The 14,237-nt window shown below is 36.7% G+C and overlaps 1 protein-coding gene across 2 annotated transcripts in view; it reads left to right on the top strand.

The window, feature by feature from the left end:
* MARCHF8 (membrane associated ring-CH-type finger 8) overlaps positions 1-14,237 on the top strand; it is a 109,773-nt gene that overhangs the window by 80,588 nt on the left and 14,948 nt on the right. The gene's annotated exons all lie outside the window — the stretch shown is intronic.

The raw sequence follows: 14,237 nt of genomic DNA, 5'->3' as shown, positions 1-14,237 counted from the left end.
TTGCCAAATTGTATTGTTTCTTTATTTACGTCTTTTAAATTATCCCTTTCTCTCTACTCATACCACCACTCCCTTTATCACCTCTTATCTAGACACTTAAAATAACTGTTTAATTGGTCTGCCTACCTGATGTTTCAACATATTCTAGACCATCTTTCTCACAGCTTGCAAAGTGATTTTACTTAAGGTTAGATATAGCAACAACTATCCTTTACATAGCAAACCTACTGTGTGCAAGGTGCTATGCTCTCACACAGTAGATGCATATTTGTAAAGCTATATGCTTTACATTTTACAGGTGAGGAAACTTAAGCCAGGCAGAACTTAAGTGACTTGTCTAAGGTCACACAGCTGGGGGGGGGGGCAGCCATGCACAGCATTCTACCCAGTGCACTCCTAACTGTCTGACAGTGTCACCTCCACAGTCATTAAATTCCAGCCACTCCCTATTACTCCATGATCATATATGTAAAATCCTTTAACATTTAACAAGCTCTTCATAACTTGTCCCCTTCCTATCTTTCCAGTCTTCTTAAACTTGACTCTGTATCATTTACACTATAGTGTGTATTTGTGTGTGTAGCTGTTTGTATGTATATATGTTACAGTATTTTTGTTGTTTCTCCCACACAACACTCAGTCTCCAATCTCCAGACTTTTGGTCCAGCCTGGTGGTCCCCCATGCTTGGAATTCTCTCTCTTACTTCCATCTCTTGGCTTCCTTCAAGACTCAGTTCAAACACTACCTTCTGAAAGAAAGCTTTCCCTGTTAGCCCATGAGTTTTCCCTTCTAAGATTACCTTTCATGTACTGTGTACGTTAGGTCATCAGGTCAACAAGCATTTATTAAACACTGACTGTATGATAGTCATTGTGCTAGGTGCTGCTGTTGGATACAAAGAAAGTCAAAAACAATATGTTTATATGTACATATTTGTTGTCTTCTTTATTAGAATGTAAGCACCTTGGGGACAATGGCTTGCTGACTGAATGGCTGAATGTTTCATGTTCCACTCCCAGGCTTGAAATACTAGACTGGCCTTAGCTAATACTGGCCCAGAATATCTATTCACCATGTCTTTCTTACCTGTCCTCCTTTTTAACACATTTGTAAGATGGTTCACCAAACTTAGAAGTGTAGTCTGTGGACTCTGGAACAAAACTATTAGTCCACCAGGGGATGCTACTCTTAACTCCTCTGTTTTGCTTTTAAAATGCTAGACAATTGGGCTCCAGTCTATTTTCTAGCTTCAGTGAAGAGCCTCTCCCCCATCTCCCAAGTCGCCATTCAGCCAGACTAGCCAGCTCTCATCTCTGTGCCTTCATACTGGCCATCACATATGCCTGGAATGCCCTTACTCATTACCCCTGCCTCCCTCTTGCTTTAAGATACAACTCAAGTATCATCTTCCTTATCAGACATGTCATGATCCCAACTGCTAGTGTCCCTCTTTCCACACCACCTGATACTGAACTACTTAACGTTTATACTATATATACTTATACATGTACTTGTCAGCTCCCATTAGAATAGAATATTAGCTCCTTGCAAGTAAAAATGTTTTTACTCTTTGGATTTGTGTTCCCATTGTCTAGCAACAGGTCTGGAACACAGTAGGCATTTAAATTCTTACTAATTAATTGGTTGATTAATGACTTTGGTCTCATGCCTTTTAACCCAGGGAGCCAACAAATGATAAAGTCTAGTGGAGTCCCTTTTAGAATCCAGGTTCCAAATGATCTAAGTTTCCCTGTAATATAGTACATTGTTATGGAAGTGGCTAGTGAACTATAGTGAATTTTGGTCAATAAGATTTACGTCGTGTTATTTAGCTGAGGAATAGTGATAGCTCTCTTGATATGGAAGATATAACTATTCAAAAGCATATAAAAATGACTAAATGAGAATTCACTTGGAAGAGATGTGTTTACAGGTTTTATACGAATATATATATATGTATATATATATGTGTGTATATATAAAATACTATGTTCTTCTGACACTGAAATGTCTAAAGAAATATGTAGCAGAAGTGAGGCAGGCAGCAGGTGTCCTGGAAGAATACTGGTCTAGGAGTCAGGAGATGTGGCTTGCCTTTGACCTTGGGATAGTCACTTATATCTCTTTGGATCAGTTTCTTGTTAAGATATATGAAGGGATTGGATTAAATAATCTTTTCCTGTTTAATTCTCTTTTAACTCTGAGATTAAATAAATTTATGAATCCAACAGCACCAAAGTAGAGAAATATTCTTTTAAAATATTTTTTTCTATCTGATTTAGTAGACTTATTTGTAAGAATAAAATATCAAGCACCTAAAATAGATAATATCTATTGATGAACTATCTCAGTCTCCTGGAGAAGTCCAGGACTCTAGAGCCCTCTGGAAATGCTTTTGTGCCAGCTGCAATTTCTGGTCCATCAGTTAAGCCTCTTTGAATGACCATCATGAACTCAGGCTGGATTAATAGCTTAAAGTGACTCAGTAACAATGTAGAGATTATTTCTTTTATGTATTCTCTTTAGAGGACCCTCATGAACTTTAAAAGTCACCTCTAGAGTAAGTTCCTAGATAATATGGTAACATTTAATTAAAGAAGATAACGTTTTGTCTTTTAGATTAACTACCACCTAGTTATGGGGTATACCCTGCTTTGTGTAGTAGATATATGTACCTGAATTTTTAGTAAAATGAGTTTTAAAAGATCAAATTGTTGTAATTATATCAGAAAAAGATATATCTAAAGGAAGCATCAAAACACAAGAGAATTGTTGTGCAAGTCATTAGAAAAGCTCATATGCCACATTTTCTGTTTTAATAATTAATATTTTTTATAAATCAAGTTTCTTAAGTATGTAACATTGAGAGCCTAAGTTTCCAAGTGCCTGGAAACATGTGGAGAGATAATTCTGTCTGCTTGGGAATAGCAGTCATTGCTCTAATTTATTGAAACATGCATATTTGCAATATTACTCATTGCACCTTTTTATAGACAAGCTTACCAGTGCATGGTGAAAAGAGTCTTTGTCTCACGAGCAAAGGCACTATATTTCTATTCAAATTTTAAAACTAAAAAGTTTAGTTTTTCATGCTACTTACTAAGCAACCGAGAGTCATTTTTAGTGGAAGGTAGTTTAAAATTAAAGAAACAGTTTGTATTCCATTTCTCTCTACCATCATCTAGATATTTTAGTGATATTTTAAAATGAAACCTTATAGTTTATAACAGTGTCTTTTTTGTCTTTTTGGAAGGGGGAAGGCAGGGCACTTGGGATTAAGTGACTTGCCCAAGGTCATGCAGCTAGGAAGTATTCGGTGTCTGAGGCTGGATTTGAACTCAGGTCCCCCTGACTCCAGAGCCAGTGCTCTATTCACTGCACCACCTAGCTGCCCTAAACAATGTCTTTTTAAAGATCTCATTCATACTTCTGCCCTTCACTAATATTTACCATTATTAAAGCTGTCAAAAAGCTGACTTTCCTCATTTAATCATAATGTATTTGGAGGGATTTGGTTCAGGTGACTATTTTTAGAGAGAGATAGTCTCTCATAATATGACTCCATTATTTTCACAGAGCAGAGAGTGGTAAAAATCAGATAAATGTCCTTGGGTGACCTGGCTAAATTGGGCCTCCTGCCAGGCTTTCCGCAGAATAATTTTCCTTTTCACCTTTGTCCAATATTTTGTGAGAAGGTACCAGTTATAATCTTATACTTTCTTTCTCGATAACATTTAAAAAGAAGTTTATATTCTAAATGTGTTTCTCTCTGGTTGACTGATTAGTGGTTAAAGTGACTCCTGGACTCTTATGGTTTGTATCCCATCAGTTGCTTTACAGAGTTCTACAGGAGGCAGTAAACATCCTTGCCAGTATCTTTTCCTTTATCCATTTCCAATTTTTCACTATTAATAGCTTGTTTGAGCATTCAGAGTTTGAATTACTATAACTACGTGCAGTGTTGTTTTCTCTTCTTCAGATACTTTACATTTTTACCTTTGACCTTAAGTGTATGGTCTGTCTGTTCCTAATTATGAAATGATTCCCCTATCTGTTACTAGTTGTTTCCTTTCTGTTAAGATGTAGTCATATTTTATATTTGTGTTATTGAAAACTACCCATAGTAAACAAGTGCTGGGCTTTGAGCAAGGCCCCAGTAAGCACCTAATAACTCATTAGATTGGCTACTGAATGACAGATTTTTTTTTAATTTGCAGAGAACGTGGCTGCCTCTAGTAATGTACATTTAGAATATAAAGATGGAAGGGAAAATAAGCCTATAGAAAGGTTGGCATGAGGCCCAATTTAGACAGGTCACCCAAGGACGTTGATCTCACTTTGCTGCTCCTCTGCTCTAAAATTTTCATTGTCAATCTAGGATAAATGTAAATTCCTTAGCCTAGCAACTAAAATTCTTCTCAGTCTATTTCTGACCTACTTTTCTAAGCTTACAGCTTTAAAAACACCATGATCCATCTAACCTTGCCTAATGGCTTTTCCTGAAATTTGACGTTGCAACTCCATGTCTTTGTGCAGACTCTTCTTTCAGCACCTAGATAAAGTGCAGCCTCTCATACAAAGCTTCTTGATTTGCTTTAGGTTGTTAGCTTTCACTCTCCAGAAAATGTCTTATATTTCATAGTCCCTGTATATATTGTATTGTACCTGCTGTCCCCAGCAGACTGTAAATCTATCAAAGACAGGGACTATTTCACGTTTATATTTGTATCCCCAGCACCTAGTTCAGCGCCTTGCACATAATAGGTGCTTAATAGATCTTTGTTGAATTGTTGAACCAGGATTTCTGGTCCCCTGGTCTCCGGTGTGCTTTTTATTTTTATTTTAACTTTTTTTTTTTTTTTTTAGTTTTCAGCATTTAATTCCATAAGTTTTTATTTTTTCTTCCCTCTCCCTCATCCTCCCATCCCAAGACAGCCTGCAATCTGATATAGGCTCTACATATACATTCCTTTTAAACATATTTTCACATTAGTTATGTTGTATAGAAGAATTAGAACAAATGGGAGAAACCATGAGAAGGAAAAAGCAAAACAATATAAAACAAACAAACAAAGATAGTCTCTACATTCAGACTCTATTAGTTCTTTCTCTGAATGTGAATGGCATTTTCCATCATGAGTCCTTTTGGAATTGTTTTAAGTCCTTGCATTGCCCATAAGGGCTAAGTCTATCAAAATCAATCATTGCAGACTATGGCTGCTACTGTGTACAATGTTCTCCTGGTTCCACTTCACTCAGCATTAGCTCATATAAATCTTTCCAGACTTTCTGAAGTCTGCCTGTTCATCATTTCTTATAGCACAATAGTATTCCATTGTATTCCTATACCACAACTTGTTCGACCATTCCCCTTCAAGTGTGCTTTTTAAAGCAGGGGCGGGGAGGGCAGCTAGGTGGTGCAATGAATAGAGCACCGGCCCTGGAGTCAGGAGGACCTGAGTTCAAATCCGGCCTTGGACACTTAACACTGTGTGACCTTGAGCAAGTCACTTAACCCCAATTGCCTTGCCTTCCCCCATCCAAAAAGCAAAAAAAAAAGTATGGATGTCACTTAAGATAAAAATAGGAAGAGCAGTTAGACCTGACCAACGAAATAGAAAAAAAATTGGTGCTAGACATAATCCACTTTTGAAGGCATTGCAGGAGTTGGTTTTCAGAACATTTCAAAGCACAGAGATAATTAGAAAAACAGCCAGATAATTAGAAAAATTATGGACAGTATCACCAAAAGAAGGTTATAGAGAGGACATCGTGTTTTCAGTGATGTTGTCAGATGCTTGCAATGAGAATGAAAATGGCATCACAGTCAGTTACTGCATTGATGGTAAATTATTTAACTTGAAAAGGCTGTGAGTCAAGACTACAGTAGAGGGAATATAGCTGCATGACTTTTTGTTCTTAGATGATTATGCACTCAGTGCAGTGTCTGAGACTAAGATGCAACAGAGTATGGATCAGTTCTCAGCCACCAGCACCTTACCACCATCCATATGTGGAACCAGTGATTACAGCTCACGGAGCAGTTGAATGCTGTGGATAAGTTCACTTACCTTGGAGTATACTTTTCCAGAGATGTACATACAGATGATGAGGTTGATGCACACATTGCCAGGGCTAACTCTGTGGTTGGGAGGTTCCAAAGTAAAGTGTGGGAGAGAAGAGGTATTAGAATTGAATGTCCCCAGAGCTGTTGTGCTAACCTCATTATTTGTTTGCTTGTGAAACCTGGGCAGTATACCAACACCATGCCAGGAAATTGAATTGCTTCTGTTGAATTATCTTAGGAGCTCAGCTGCCAAGCTTTCAGACTCTATAGCAGGGAGCACAGGTCCAATGGACTGGCCACATTGTTTGAATGACAAACATGTTTGCCTAAAAGACTATTTTACGGAGAACTCACATGAGGCAAGTGCTCACATAGAGTTCAGAAGAAGCAATACAAGAGCACTTTCAAGGTCTTTTAGAAGAACTTTGCTATCAGTTGTAAGACATGGGAGACACTGGCACAGGACAATCCAGCGTGGTGTGCCTGCATCAAAGAAGGCACTGTGCTATATGAGAAAGCAGAATTACAGTAGCTCAAAAGAAAAATGAGATGTGCAAATTTAGAGACATCTCTGTCCCAGTTGTTCATATGGATGACTTGTGCCCATCCTGTTATAGAGCCTTCCAAGCTTATATTAGTCTGATCAGTCACAGTCAGATACAGTATACATTGACCTCAATATAGTGATATCATTTTCATTCTCTTTGTATACAAAGGACACTGTGAGCAGTCACCAAATAAAGCAAAGAGAGAAAAAGAAGAGACTCATGATTACTTTAAAGAAGCTTAGACTAAGAATACACATAGGAAAAAAACATATACATGAAAAATAAGTAATTGTTCAACTTAGGACATATAATTAAATAGACATTCTACTCAATCACTTCGTCATACATCCTGAGTAGTTCTGAGTAGAATTGTTTTATGCCTTTTTCCTAGGGGAAAAAAATTTGAATTCTTCCTATTTTTTTTTGCAAGAGAGGAATAAACACAAAAACAAGTTTTAAAAGAAATATAAACCCTTAGGCACAATGGACACCTTTCTTCTGATCTTAACTCAAAGGGTCTGCACAGTTTTATTGCTCTTTGGGTATAGTTCCAAATTGCTCCCTAGAATTGTTGGATCAGTTCAGGGTTCCACCAAGGGTTCGTTAGTATCTCACTTTTTCCCACATCCTCTCCAACATTTTATCATTTTCCTTTTCTGTAATATTAGCTAATCTGATAGGACTGAAGTGGTACTAGAGCTCACACTGTACCACCATCACTAATAAAGTAATATAATACAAAACTGATATAGAAATGATTAATTACAAGGCTTAAAAAAGGTGGAAATATCTCTATGATGTGATTTGCATGAGGACAGCAGAATTATAGGAACATACACATTTGCGCACAACTAATGAGAGTTATTCAAGAAAATTATGAAGAGAATTAGCAGCTTGGTAAAGGAGGCACACAGGAATTGCTGAAGAAAGTAACACCTTAAAAAACAAATTGGCCAAATGGTAAAAGAGGCACAAAAATTCACTGAAGAGAACTCCTTAAAAAGCAGAATTGGTCAAATGGAAGAGGAGGTACAAAAATTCACTCAATCCTATTACTGTTTTTTGCTAGCTCTATGCTGTTATGCAAGTTACATCTCTGGACTTCTTATCTTTGTCTATAAAATTAAATACTTGGCCATCAGATTATCAAAGCTGACCAAAAAAAAAAAGATTAGGCACATTAATTTACTTTTGGTGGCACTATGAATAAGTTACAGTCAATCTAAATCTGTGACCAAAAAGTTGCTAAATATGTTTACCTTTTAATACAGCAGTATGCTGACCTATACCTTCAAAAAGATTAAAGAGGGAAAGGACCCATGTGTACAAAGATTAGACACTCTTTCTGTTGACAAAGACCTGGAAACTAAGGGGATACCCATCAGTTAGCAAATGGCTAAACACATATATGTAAAACCTAGAGCTTCCATTATCTATAACAGAATAACTAGAATCCTTTCCAGTAAAATAAAAGGTAAAATGAACAATCAATTGTCACCACTTATAGTATAGTATAATATAGCGTAGCATAGCATAGTATAATACTAGGAGTGCTGGCAATCACAGTAAAACAAAAAAGAAGAAATAAAAGGAACCAAGCATAGATTAAAAAAGAAACAAAATTATCACTTTTGCAGATGAAAATGATGGTTTACTTAACACTAAAAAGTCAACAACAACCTAATTAAAACAATTAACTTTAGGAAACTTGCAAGATATAAGCTAAATTAAATAAAATCATAAGCATTTCTGTACAATAGCAGTAAAACCCAGCAGGAAGAGATAAAAAGAGAAATTCCATATGAAATCAGTACAGAAAGGACAAAGGGGGATAGAACTTCCAGACTTCAGAATATTCTAAAAAGCAGCAGTCATCACAACCATCTGGTACTATTTAAAAGCAAAGAGGTGGATCTATGGACCAGATTAGACAAGGGAGACTCAGAAACAATTGAACTCAGTAACCTAGTGTTTTATAAGGTATAAAACATAAATTACTTAGGAAAGAACTCCCTATTTAATTAGAAAAATCTTCTGGGAAAACTTGAAAGCATTCTGGCAGAAACTAGGCCCACAACAATACCTTATACTGTATTCTACAGTACATTTTAAGTAGACCTATGACTTTATTATTAAAGATCATAGTATAAAAAATGAGAAGAGAAGCAGATTATATACCTCTCAGAACTATGGGTAAGAGATATATTGTTAACCAAACAAAGAATAGAGGCAGTTACCAATGATAAAAGAGAGAACTTTGACTACATAAAACTGAAAAGCTTCTGCACAAAATTAATGTACCTAAGATAAGAAGGAATCAAATAGAAAAAAAGTCCTTGTATTAAATTTCTCTGATAAATGTTTAGTATTCAAGATATATAAACACCGAAGCAAAACAAACTCACAAAGAGGGTACAGGGTAAAAAAAAAAGGAAAGGATAAATATATTGAATGGGATAGAGAGAAATATACAGTAATCATAACTGTGAATGTGAATGGGATCATCTTGCCCATAAAACAGAAGAGGTTAGCAGAATGGATTAGAATCCAACAATATGTTGTTTTACAAGAATCACATTTGAAACAGAAAGATACATAGAGTTAAAATAAAAAGCTGGAGCAGAGTCTAGTATACTTAAGCTGGAATAAAAAAGGCAGGAGTGGCAATCAGGATCTCAGAAAGCAAAAGCAAAAATAGACCTAATTAAAAGTGATAATAAGGGAAATTAAATTTTCCTTAAAAGTACCATAGACAGTGAATTAATATTAGTAATGAACATATGTACCAAACAACATATTATCTAAGTTCTTAAAGGAAGTTAAATGAGTTACAGTAGAAAATAGACAGTAAAACTATAATAGTGGGGGAACTCAATTTATTCCTCAAACCGAGATAAATCTAACCATAAAATAAAGAAAGAAGTTAAAGAGATAAATTTTTTTTTTACAAAAGTTGGATATGATAGACCTCTGGATCAATGGAAATAGAAAAGCATTATATACCTATTTCTTGGCTGTGCATGGCACTTTCACAAAAATTGATCATATGTTAAAACCCCATAAACATAAACAAAAACCCCACAAACAACAACAGAAAAGTAGAAATCTTAAATGCATTTTTCCTTAAATGATATTTTTCCTGACCATAATGTAATAAAAATTACATTCAACAAAGGGCCTTTGAAGCATAAATTAATCATTAATTAGAATTAAATAACTTCATTTTAAATAATGGGTGGGTAAAAAGACAAATCATAGAAGCATTCTGTAATTTTTTTAAAAAATAATCACTACAATGAGACAACATGCCAAAGCCAGTACTTAGAGGAAATTTTATATCTTTAAATGCTTACATCATTTGAAGAAAGAGCAGATCAATGAATTGGGCATACAAAATATAGAAAACCAACAAATTAAAAACTCTTTAATAAATACCAAAATAGAAACTCTGAAAATAAAAGGAGAGATTGCTAAAGTTGAAAGTAAAAAACACTGTTGAACTAATAAATAATAGGAGTTTGGGGGGGGGTGGATAAAGTAAAGCACTAAACTAATCTGAATTAATGAAAACATATATACACACATGTATTATACATGTGTATACATACATACACATGTGTATGTAACCAATAGACATTCTCCAATAATTGGTAAAAGGATATGAAACAAAAATACCCAAAATAATTACAACATGTTAATGACCACATAAAGGAATTCTCCAAACCGCTACTAATAAAAGAAACATAAATCAAAACGACCCTGACCTTCTCATCTTTGTAAATCAGCAAAGATGACCAAGGATGGTAATAGTGCTGGAGGGGTTGTGGGATGACAGGCACACTTGAGCTGTGAGTTGGGACAGCCATTTTGGAAAGCAGTTTGGAAGCAGCAAATAAAGTCAGTCAACATTCATTAAGTGCTATGCTGAGGATTTTTTTAAAAAGAGAGAGAGAGACAGAAGACAGACCTTGAACTCAGGGAATTCCCAGTCTAATGAGACAGATAACAAGCCACCAGACAGTCACAAATAAACTATTATTGGGATAAATAGGGAATAATCAAAGGAGGGAAGAAACTGCACTAGAAATTGAGAGAGATTGAAAAAAGACTTTCTGTAGAAGATGGGTGTTTAGCTGAGACTTAAGGGAAGCCAAGAGGTAGAGATGATGAGGGAGAGCCTTTCAGACATGCAGGACAGCCAGAGAAAAACCCAGAGCGGAGAGGGGGAGGGGAAGAGTAAGGAGACAGTATCCCTGGGTTGAAGGGTTGAAGAATAAGTGATGAGGAGTAAGAAGACTATAATGGTGGAGAGGTAGGGCTAGGTTATAAAGGGCTTTGAATGCCAAACAGAATTTGTAATTGATCATGGAGACAATAGGGAACCACTAGAATTTATTCAGTGGGTGTAGGAGGTGGCAGAGAGGGAGGGTGACAGGATCAGGCCTACATTTTAGGAAAATAACTTTGGTGACTGAATGGAGGATGAAGAGGTATGGGGGAGAAACTTGGGGCAGGCAGACTAGCCAGAGGACTATTGCTGCAGTCTGATTACAAGATGCTAAGAGCCTGGATCAGGGTGGTGGCAGTGTAAGAAGAGAGAAGGGGACGTCTTCCAGAGATGTTGCAGAGCTGAAATAGACAGACCTTGGCGACAGATTGGATGTGGGGCTTGAGAGATAGTATCGGATTAAGGATGACAGCTTAGGTTGCTAGCATGAAGGACTTGGGAGGTAGTATTGACAGTAAATAGGGATGTTAGAAGAGGGGGAGGGTTTTGGGGAGAGATATTGAGTAATTAAAATGTCCGTATCCTTTGACTCAGGGATCCCATTACTGAGTTTATACCCCAAGGAGGCCATTGATAAAAGAAAGTTCCCACATACACAATATTATTTATAGCAGTGCTTTTTTATAATAGCCAAGAATTGCAAACAAAGTAGATGGTTGTTGATGGGGGAAGGGCTAAACAAATTGTGGTACATGAATGTAATAAATATTACTGAGTTGTAAGAAATGATGAATGTGATGAAATACATAGAAACATGGAAAGAGCTACATGCCCTGATACAGAATGAAATAAGCAGAGCCAAGAAATATTTACACAGTGGCTATAGGAATGTAAATGGGAAAAAAAAACAGCCATAAATAACATAAAAAATGAATGTCGTGAAATTTTCAAGAATAATCGTGACTCAAAAGAAAAGATATGAAAAGACACATCCCACCCTTTTGTCATGGTAGGAAGTCCACAAATATTATACATGTTTTCTGATTTTTTCAATGTATTATTCAGTTATACCATTCCCCCCTTCTTTTTCTTTTCTTTTATCTTAATGATGCTAGTTGGCTTGCTGGGAAGGTGAAGGAAAGGGTTATTGGGGCAGCTATGGTGATATAAAAAACAAGTACATCAATAAAAACATTGTTAAAAATAATACCACAGCGTAAAGAAAATACTTGAGAATCTACCATTAAGTTTATGAATTCCTAAGTGAAGTCCTTCCCACTTGACTTCAGGAAGGAGACCCCTTCTGCCAACAGAGGACAGAGAAGTGCCATTCCATCTTTCTCTCACTGCCTTGCTGAACTGGCCTTTCTACAGAAAAAGGAGTTAATTGCCATTCTATCATCTTCCCTCACTAGCCTCTCCTCATAACAGCTCAGTGTCCTAAAATGACTTCACCCTAAGGCCAAACCCCTAGTTTGTCAATGATTAAACTACTTCCATCCAGTCATACCCTCTCCATCCCAATGACTCCACTGAATGCCTGGCTGTTATTACTTAGATCTCCTTCTTGGTCCCACACTATTCACTCCCTTATTCCCATTTCTCTTAACCAAGCTCCCCAGTGTTCCATTCTGAAGCCACCCACCCTTTCCACTGTACTCTCTGGAATACTTGCTTCAGAAATAACAAATGTGCTTTCTTCTTAAATATTTTCCTTTCCCACTCCTTCCATCTTCTGGCTCTCCCTGAGACCTAGAACCCTCCTGATCACAGTTTCTCTGGCTACCCTTTCCAGCGCTGGTTGTGTTTTCACTCATTGCTCACTACTTACTAGTCAGACAGAACACAGAAGTGTAGTTCTCCTTGCTCCCCATTGCTATTTTCAAGGTCATCTTCTACCACCATTATTCAGTAACCTTTCTGCCTTGGAAGTTACTGCAGCTACATATAACACCTAATGAAAATTCTGGTAACCCTTGTCTGTCAGCTTCCTATACACTTGCCTTCTTTCCTCGGTGAGTACAGTGCTTGACTCACACTCTTTCCTCTCCGATTCCTGCTCTCAGCACTTGTATTTGGGAGCTTCAACTAGTGATACTCCCCCAAATACCCTTACCTCCCAGACCTTCAGTTTGTTCTTTTGCCATGAGCAGCTCCTCTACTGTACCCCAGCTACACACAGAGATCATTATACCCTTCATCTTGCTATCACCCACAAACACACTGCTTCCATGATCATGAACTCTTAAATGCCTTTCTTTAATCATAACCTGTTTCATTTCACTTCTCTTAAAGTTCAGCTCTCTCTCTCTCTCTCTCTCTCTCTCTCTCTCTCTCCCTCTCCCTTTTCTTGCCTCTCTCTCTCCCTCTCTCCCTCCCCCTCCCTCTCTTTCTCTCTCTCTCTCCCTTTCTCTCTATCTCCCTCCCTCTCTCCCTCTCCATGTACTTGCATGTTTTGGGGGAAACAGCAGAATTTTGGAAATAAGAAATTTTATTTTAGAAATTAATAGAGTGGCCCTGATTAAGAGATTAGAAAATATACTGACCTTATTAATGATTCTTTGAAGAGATGGGTGTCTGTGGATGCAAAACATTATAAATATTGTCAGATTTGGTTGATATGTTCATTAGCATGTTTGAATTGCTTTTTTGTCTCTATTTTTTATTCTTGGTTATAAGTTATGACTCTGATATGGGAGAAGGGAATACTGTATTTAGAAAGGTAAAAAGAAAATAGTAAAAATTTAAAAAGCAAAAAGATGAATAACATCTTTAAGATAAAGTGCTCATAAATTGCTATCAGACCCTTTCTTAAAATAAATAATATATTATAATAATAAATAATACATACACTATAATATATACATATTTTTTCTCAATAAAAAATCACCTTATCTCTCTCCCACCACAACAATGGGAATGACAGAAAAAATGAAACTTTTACTACAAGCACATATAGTCAGACAAAAACAACTTTCTATATTGACTATGTCTCCCTCTAAAATATGTCTCATTCTGCACTTTTGAGTCCTTCACCTCTCTATCATGAGATTGACCGTTAGTTCTCTGGAATCATAACTGCTCATTACAAAGTTGTTTATTTTTAACCATGTTGCCATTGTTTAGATTGTTGTCTTTATTCTTTTTCTTTCACTCTGTGGAAGTATATACAAGTCTTCTCAGGTTTCTCTGAAACTGTCTCCGTCATTTCTTTCAGCACAATTGTATTCCATTTCACTTATGTAGCATAAGTTGTTCAGTCGTTCCATGATTTATGAGTGCCCCTTCAGATTCCCATTCTTTGCCACCTAAAAAGAACTTTCTGAGGGGCAGGCAGGTGGCTCAGCGAGTGAGAGCACCGGCCCCAGTGTCGGGATGACCTGGATCAAATCC

This window comes from Petaurus breviceps, unplaced genomic scaffold, assembly GCF_028583685.1.
Source record: "Petaurus breviceps papuanus isolate PSGF00001 unplaced genomic scaffold, PetGlider_PUasm1.0 90825, whole genome shotgun sequence".
Taxonomy (NCBI): Eukaryota; Metazoa; Chordata; class Mammalia; order Diprotodontia; family Petauridae; genus Petaurus; species Petaurus breviceps.
This window is presented reverse-complemented; position numbering and strand designations above follow the sequence as displayed.